The 9082-nt window shown below is 44.2% G+C and overlaps 2 pseudogenes across 1 annotated transcript; one reads left to right on the top strand and one right to left on the bottom strand.

The window, feature by feature from the left end:
• Positions 1–489: 489 nt before the first annotated feature.
• On the bottom strand, positions 490–5262 carry LOC147350905 (olfactory receptor 4P4-like; annotated as a pseudogene). The gene has a single exon (XR_015149074.1). The product of XR_015149074.1 is annotated as an olfactory receptor 4P4-like (transcript).
• A 3333-nt stretch (positions 5263–8595) lies between these two features.
• On the top strand, positions 8596–8715 carry LOC147350904 (5S ribosomal RNA; annotated as a pseudogene).
• Positions 8716–9082: the final 367 nt, after the last annotated feature.

Below are 9082 nucleotides of genomic sequence, written 5' to 3'. Positions count from 1 at the left end.
GCTAAAGCTGAAACTCCAGTACTTTGGCCACCTCATGCAAAGAGTTGACTCTTTGGAAAAGACTCTGATGCTGGGAGGGATTGGGGGCAAGAGGAGAAGGGGACGACAGAGGATGAGATGGCTGGATGGCATCACTGACTCGATGGACGTGAGTCTGAATGACGTCCAGGAGTTGGTGATGGAGAGGGAGGCCTGGCGTGCTGCGATTCATGGGGTCACGAAGAGTTGGACACGACTGAGCAACTGAACTGAACCGAACCGACATAACATAAGAAATCCCCACATAATAGGAATTAAAATCAGTATATGAGTTTTCTCATACAGTGTGATTTACTAGCGAAAAGCAACCACCACCCCACAACCTGAACTGCTCATGAATCCAGACTGAATGAGGCAGGCAGAATAATGTCTTATTTTAAGCCTCATTCCAAGAGAGAGAGATTTGTATGAATGATGTCTCTGTGAAATGAAGCAGTATATACTGGCCTCTTTATTTCCTAGTACTTATATTTATTAACAAGAGAGATAAGAATGGCATATATTGTAAGCATCTTTTTTAAAAATTCCTCACCCCAAATATCTGGTATTAAACTCTGTAGTTCGTGGCTGAAGGTCATGGATTATGGTTTATGCTTAATTTACACATGAAGGCAGAGCTGAGGTCTCTATGGAAGGCTATTAAACACTGTAAGCCAAACACAGAGATGGGGATATTGAAAAATATCAGATATTACCAGATATTCGCAACTATCTGGGAAGATGAATGGATGATCTTTATGAAAATGTAACTCCAAACAACTGATCCACTTGAGAAGATAATTCAATTGGGAAAATAAGTAAGATTTGGTTAATTTACATTATTTACTACATATTCATTCAGTTACTTTGATAACTTTTGCCTCCTTAAGATTATTATTTACAATTCTGAAACACCATTCTTTTTTGACATTTAAATATTAAGCCAAATATGCAAAATAATATTTGCAAAATATCTTGCAAGTACAAAAATAAGACACATACATATTGAGTTCAGTTCAGTCCCTCAGTCGTGTCTGACTCTCTGAGACCCCATGTACTGCAGCACACCAGGCCTCGCTGTCCATCACCAACTCCCGGAGTCCACCCAAACCCATGTCCATTGAGTCAGTGATGCCATCCAGCCATCTCATCCTCTGTTGTCCCCTTCTCCTCCTCCCCTCAACCTTTCCAAGCATCAGGGTCTTTTCAAATGCGTCAGCTCTTCTCATCAGGTGGCCAAAGTGTTGGAGTTTTAGCTTCAACATCAGTCCTTCCAATGAACACCCAGGACTGATCTCCTTTAGGATGGACTGGTTGGATCTCCTTGCAGTCCAAGGGACATTCAAGAGTCTTCTCCAACACCACAGTTCAAATGCATCAATTCTTCGGCCCTCAGCTTTCTTTAGAGTCCAACTTTCACACCCATACATGACTGCTGGAAAAACTATAGCTTTGACTAGACAGATCTTTGTTGCTAGTAAAGTAATGCTCAAAATTCTCCAAGCCAGGCTTCAGCAATACGTGCACCATGAACTTCCAGATGTTCAAGCTGCTTTTAGAAAAGGCAGAGGAACCAGAGATCAAATTGCCAACATCTGCTGGATCATCAAAAAAGCAAGAGAGTTCCAGAAAAACTTCTATTTCTGCTTTATTGACTATGTCATAGCCTTGACGGTGTGGATCACAATAAACTGTGGAAAATTCTGAAGGAGACACACACATAATATAGCCAAATATTAATATGGCCTATCTTTGTGTGGAGAACAGTTAAAAACATTTTTATGACATATTAATAATATGATTCTTTAAAATTCATTATCTGTCCTATTAATTCTAAAAAATATTACATTATTAGAGAGAGAAACATTAGAAAATATCCTATTACCTAAAATAAATCTATAATATTAAGTATAGTTTAACTCATTATATAGAATACAAATCTATACTATTAATAGTTACATTTTATATCCAAAACTATGCACATTTTCATAAGAAAATGCAGCAATCTTAAAAATGTATTTCAAACAAAATGTATACTTTGCACTAGAAAATCATGAAAATCCTATAGGTATGGACGTATACACATTAGACTTCCCTGGTAGCTCAACTGGTAAGGAATCCACCTGCAATGCAGGAGACCCCTGGTTGATTCCTGGGTCAGGAAAATCCCCTGGAGAAGAGATAGGCTACCCACTGCAGTATACTTGGGCTTTCCTGATGGCTCAGTTGGTAAAGAGTCTGCCTGCAGTATGGGAGACCTGGGTTCAGTCCCTGGCTTGGGAAGATTCCCCTGGAGGAGAACATGGCAACCCACTCTGATATTTGTGCCTGGAGAATCCCCATGGACAGAGAAGCCTGGTGGGCTACAGTCCATGTGGCCACAGAGTCAGAAACACCTAAGCACAGCAGCAGAATATATATATATTCCCATCACTGAGTCTGATCTATATTTTGTCAAATATTATTTTAGGATTATTCTACACTTGGATTTAGATAGTAAGTGAAAGTCTTTTACTTTGAGATAAATCATCTATTTTGAGGAACTAAAGGATTTATATTTTCTTCTTTTTTGTAGCAAAGTCAGTTGTAGTTTATTTATTCCTTGATCATGTATACTTAATGTCTAACCCAGTTAAAATAGCATGAGTTTGTATATATATATATATATATATATATATATATATATATACACACATATATATTTTCCCCAATACTTACAATGTTACTTCACAAACAGATCACACAGTGACTTGCTTTTCAGACTGTAAGACTTGCCATGTAGACTATAAGGCTGGACTTTACACTATGTTGTATTTAGATCTATATATTCTTTTCACTTAAGTAAAATAATCGGAGTTCACAAATACACACAAAAAGATCTCTAGGTACTTGACTAAAAGAAATCTAGAGTTGTAGGATACAAGGCTAGGTATATAGTTCTGAAAGGAGTTTGCAGTATGTGATTGTTCTTATTTTCCTATAACTGCCTTTTTTTTTTGTTTTGTTTAGTCGCTGAATCATGTCCAGCTGTTTTGCATCCCCATGGGCTGTAGCCCACCAGATTCCTCTCTCCATGGGATTTCCCAGGCAAAAACACTGGAGTGGGTAGCCATTTCCTTCTCCAGAGGATCTTCCTGGCCCAAGGATTGAACCTGTGTCTCCTGCATTAGCAGGTGGATTCTTCAACTGTCTTTTACCTTTTAACATATTATTACCTTTTATACCTTGAGGCCAAGTATTTTGAGAGCGAAGTCTCCCCCAGGTTTAGCCTTCAATACAGGCAGGATCACTATCCCTCCAGACTTTTCACTGTGTTTTTACTCTGTAAAAAGTTTTCTTTTCTTTTCTTTTTTTTTTTTTTAACAAAGGGGATTATTAGTGAAAAGTGAAATCAAGGAAAACACATTGAGAGGAAAATAAAGAAGGAACCACTGAAGGCAAGCTGTTGTTGGAGGCTTGGCTTTTACACATTCTGACTGATTTTCCCATTAGAAGGAGAGAATCAGCAACAGAGGGAGTGATGAGAAGACAGTCACTGGAGTCAGACGAATGACCTTCAGATCATTAAGCTCCCTTCCCAGAACCTTTTATTGCACCAAACTCTTCTTATGGAATTTTTCATCTCCATGTTTCTAAGTGTGTAGATAAGCGGGTTGAGCATGGGGACAATAATTGTGTAGAAGAGCGTAAACACTTTATCTTCTGGTAATGTTGTGGCAGGTCTAATGTAAACAAAGATGACAGGTGTGAAAAAGAGGATCACGGACTGTGATGTGGGAACTACAGGTGGAAAGTGCTTTATGGTGGCTTTCTGCAGAATATGTGCACACATTATACAGAATCAAAGTGTAGGAGGCCATCAAAACCACAAAGAGCACCAGTCCCATCAAGCCAGAATTGGCAATGACAAAAAAGCCAATTTTGTGAGTATCAGTGCAGGCTAGTTTCAACAAAAGATATGCATCACAGAAATAGTGATCTATTTCACTGGGGCCACAGAAAGGTCAAACAATCGCAAGAAGAAAGAGATCAAGAGAATGAAGAAGTCCCCCTGCACACGACGCTATGAGAATTGAGTGACGTTTTTGCCTGTTCATGGTGATGGCATTGTGGAGAGGTTTGCTGACGGCCACATAGCAGTCACAGGCCATCCCTGTGAGGGTGAAGACCTCAATCCCCCCTCAAAGAAGTGGGTGGTGAAAAGCTGTGTCATGCAGTTTTTATAGGAAATGGCCTTTTTCTCCATCAGTAAGTCAGTCATGAGTTTGGGTGTCACAGTGGAGGTGTAGAAGAGGTCTGAGAGTGCAAGGCAGTTAAGGAAGAAGTACATGGGCTGGGTGATTAGCTGACTGCATGTAATAGAAATCACAATGATCAAATTCCCCAACCAAATAGCCAGGTAACAGAATAAGAAAAATAAAAAGCAGAGGATCTGGACTTTCTTGTCCATAGAAAGTTCTAAGAGGATAAATTCAGTAACATTATTTCTATCTTCCATGATCTGATGTTCAAGAAAATGATCTGAAATGACAAAACCAATGAAACGAATCATTGATGAGAAAATGGAAACCTAATATCTACTTTAAATGGCACCAATGCCTTTTAAAGACAAGTTATTTTGAGACCCACTGAAATCATTTTCATTTAATACGAGTCTTTGACTATATGGTACTAATATTCTTCTAAGAGCTAAGAATACAGTGATAAATTAGACAAAGTTCCAGTTTTTATATAATTTAAATTATTTTGTGAGGAAGCAAGGAATTATATTTATCAAGAATTTTAAAAAAAGAGATGATCTTAATAGTGTTAAGTAGGGTGACATATAATGTGCCAATTTAGGATGTAAAATAGAGGTAACTATAGAAATTGCTTGATTAAGTGGTTTCTAATGAAATCACAAAATTGGTGTAGGGTGTGTGGGTGGGTTTTGCAGTGCTGGCACAGAGTCAATGTTAAATAAATATCAATTAAATAAAAATCTGGAAAGTGAACAATGTGCTATAATTTTGAAGGAATAATACAATAAATAATCATCCTTTAGTCAGGTAATTCATGATAAAACTGAAGAACAAATCATTTTTATGAGTGGACTCATAATCCTTTTTGACTTTTAAGTTAGTTAAGTTGCTCAGTAGTATCTGATTCTTTGCGACCCCATGGACTGTAGACCACCAGGCTCCTCCATCCATGGGATTCTCTGGGCAAGAATACTGGAGTGGGTTGCCATTTCCTTCTCCAGGGAATCTTTCTGACTCAGGGATCAAACCCAGGTCTTCTGCACTGCAGGCAGATGCTTTAACCTCTGAGCCACCAGGGAAGCCCTGTTGACTTTTAAGAGGAAATAATTCCTTCATGTGAAATACTCCATGAAACTTTCATATTTCTTAAACAATATTTGAAGCATCTCTAGGTTAATATATTGACAACTATGCTTTTCCTGTTTGTCTATATTTCTCTTGCAAGATTATTTCCTCTTTCAAAATACATTAACATTCAGAAGTTATTTGAGTTATATCTTATCAGACTGTAATTATAGTTGCCTAGTTTGGAAATAATATACTGAGAAATGGGCTCCACTAATTCCAAATTAGTTCCCCTAAACACAATGCAATAAACAAGATGGAGCACTTCTTCCCGTAATTTCTTAGAGAATTCACCCACACAATCTGCATGTGGAGTAGAGTTCCCTTTGGTCCACATTTTCGCTAGCATTTGTTATTGACAGACTTTGCAATGAGGACCATTCGGATTCAAGGAAGTGGTCCCTCCTTGTAATTTGCAGTTGAGTCGCTTCAATCATCAGTGTTATGGAGAAAGATGAACTTTTGGAAATGCAGATGCAATTCTATCACCTCCCTGCCACAACTACTCTTGGATTTTCTCATCATATTGAATATATGATCACATTCCTTCATTGCTTGTTCCCGAAGTTTGTCTCTGATGTCTTTTCACTGGAATGCCCTCTGCACTTTTTGGATTCTGTCCCATAGGGCATTTTTCATTTCTAGAATGTCCTAAGTTTCCCTGGTCACATAGCCTTCCAAGATGCTATTTTCCCTGCGTGAAATTCTTCCTGCATTTTAACCCTGGTTTACTTAGGTTCAACCTACGGATCTCAAATCAACTGTTGCTCTGAAAAGCCTTTGCTGACATCCAGGTTTTGGTGAGGGAAGAGGTCCCACTATAAGTTTTCAAAGGATCTGGCTGTGATGTATCATTAAATTCCTCTCAGTGAAAGCAGGAACTCTGTGTCTTCTTCTCTCCGCATTCTATTTCCAGAAATTTATTACATGCCTCCTAGCTCATCGTAGGTGCTCAGTATTTACTTAGTGTGTGAAAGACAGAAAAGATCTTGGAGGCCTCAAGTTGTCACTTGGCTCGGCACTTTTGATCTCTTTGTATATTTGGCGATTGAATTCTTTCTTTCCAGGGTTGATGTGTACACTATATTCGAGGCACAATCTAAGGCATGAAGACAGATCCATAAATAGTGGTTCTTGCTTTCAAGGAACTCGTACAGCAGATTTCTACAAGTTAGGGCTTTTCAAATGCTCTAGAAGTACGTGAACGTTCAGTATAATCCATTTTCACTTCAAAGAAAAATCGTTTGACTTCCATAGCAAAGGTGGAGACCTTCCAATGTTTAATCCAATACTTATACCTTGACCATTTCAGGCAAGTCTTGTGGTTCCTTCTGGAGGTGTGTGGCACTTGCAGAAATGTGAAGATCTTCCATCGTCCTCAGACTTTGGTGTCATTTGCAATCATCCAGAAAGCTTCCAGGTCTAGGTTCCAGACGACCACCACACACAGTCAGTAGCCAACGGAGTGGATTCCAGGAATACGCATTGTTCACCAGCACTACCGTTGATACTGTTGCTGCACACTCAATGTAGTGGGCAGGGCCTGGATTGTCCACTGGGTCTCATGTGGAATGGAAAGAAGGGCTCCCCCCCTCCCCCCCCCACACACACCACCCACCCCCACTGTTGACAGCCTTGTGACGAGAAACGGTCCCCGAAACAAGAATCAGACAAACCAGAGAAGCCCAGATGATAGTCCTTGAGATGAAGGAACTAAGCAGCTGGTTGCGATGGCACCAAGGGGAAAGGTTGCTCTTTGTGTCTGCCCCTCTACTCCTTTCTTCCTGGTCGCCATAGGGTTTTGTCATGGAGATTTGAAATAAAGTGCACAAAAGTCATATGTGTTGAGTCAAGATTTTGCATTTAACCATCTCTCAAAAAGGAAGAGAGCTTCACCTGCACATGTTTCTTTCAAAACCGTCAATTGCTTTTCAATTCTGGGGTTTCTCTCTTGCCTTGTTCAGTTAGCCTTAACAGTAAAAATCCACGAAAACTACATAAAGATTCAAAGATACCAACAAAGGACAGCTTCTGTTTCTGAAATCATCTTTCCATTTAGTAGAACACGAGCTCTATTCTTTGTATTTTGCCTAGGGAATTAGCAATGTCCTGGTTCAGATGGCAAGGCATCCGCGCGCAGGAGACTGGGGTTTGATCCCTGGGTCGGGAAGATCCCGCCGGAGAAGGAAATGGCAACCCACTCCCAGTATCCTCGCCTGGGAAATGCCACGGACAGAGGAGCCTGATGGGCCGCAGTCCATGGGTTGTATTAGAGTTGGGCTCAACCCAGCAACTACGAACACAAGTATTTCCAAAGACCACACTCAAGTGTGTGTGTGTGTGTGTGTGTATCTCCTCTTGCCGTCTTGGAGTCTGTCTCGGAATCTTCATGTATTTCTGCCTCTGTATCTCCTGACAGCCAGCCGCCGGCCCGTTCGTCTGGCCCCGGCCTCTCCCAGGCGCTCTGGCTCTGGCTGAGGAGCTTGCGCAGGCCAGCTGTCTCCCTTGGCGTGGGTGCGTGCGAGTGTCTGTGTGTCTGTCTGTGTGCCTGCCTGTGGCTCGTCTGCTCTCTCAGAAAGGTCGAGGGCTTGGCGTGGGGGCAAAGGGGGGGCCTCGGTATTGCGAAGGGGAGGGGCTGAGGCGCTCCGGTCGACCGCGCCTCCCTGGCTTCTGGTGGGTTTGGGCACCGGACAGGTGCCGGGCAAGTTGGGCGCTCAAGTTTCGCTGCGTCTAGGCCCGCAGGAGGTTCAGAGGCCCCTGGGCCGTGGGGGTTGGGAGGCGACGGGCGCCGAAGACCGACACCTCCGGGGCCGCGCGGGCCTGAGCAGCGAATGGGATCGGGGGGAGGCCCCGATCAGCGAGAGCGGCCGGGTCTGGAGTGGCCGCGGGTGGGAGGGCGCCGAGACCTCCGCACCCCTCAGCCCAGCCCCCAGGCCCCGCGCGCACGCACGCACGCACGCCCTCCCGGTCAATGGGGGGTCCTGGAAGCCCCTCGGGCCCCCGGGCCCGGCCAGGCGCTTGCTGGTCTGGTGTTGGCGGTGTTCGGGGGCGGCGGGCCGGCGTCAGCAGGCTGGAGTCCGGTCGCGGGTCGTGCGGCTCAAGTACAGCACGCCCCGCGACGAGAGGTGCGGCCCGTTGGCCCGACCTGCAGGGCAGAGCGAAAGGGAGGCGAAGCGCAAGGCTCTTAGGGCGCCCCGAGCCAACGGCCACCGTCTCAGGCCGTATCAGCCTGAAGGCGCCGGATCTCGTCTGATCTCGGAAGCTAAGCAGGGTCGGGCCTGGTTAGTATCTTGAATGGGAGACCACCTGGGAATCCCGGGTGCTCGAGGCTTTTTGCCTACCAGAAGAGGTCCTTTAGCCCCCGCCGCGCGTCCCGATTCTTGGATTCCCCCCCGCAGCCCCAGCCCCTCCCGGGCCGCGGGGAGCGGGTGGCCGGGGCCCCGACTCCCGCTGCAGACCTGGGTTGCCTCCGCGCGGCCCGCGAGCCCCTCCGCATTCGCATTCGGCTTCCAGGACACCCGACGACCGGCAGTCCCGTCTCCACCTGGGGCTCCTTTGGCTTGCCTCAGGCAATCCCGGGGCTTGCACCGACTCCAGCCAGAGCCCCCGCCCCCGCCTTACCCCCTGCCTCGAGGCGATCGCGCATGCGCATGTGCGCGCGCACGCACAGATAGATGTGCCCAAACCGGGCATCTATC

This window comes from Bos grunniens, chromosome 20 (genome assembly GCF_055505025.1).
Source record: "Bos grunniens cultivar Pamir isolate PY7600 chromosome 20, Bosgru_T2T1.0, whole genome shotgun sequence".
Classification (NCBI taxonomy): Eukaryota; Metazoa; Chordata; class Mammalia; order Artiodactyla; family Bovidae; genus Bos; species Bos grunniens.
This window is presented reverse-complemented; position numbering and strand designations above follow the sequence as displayed.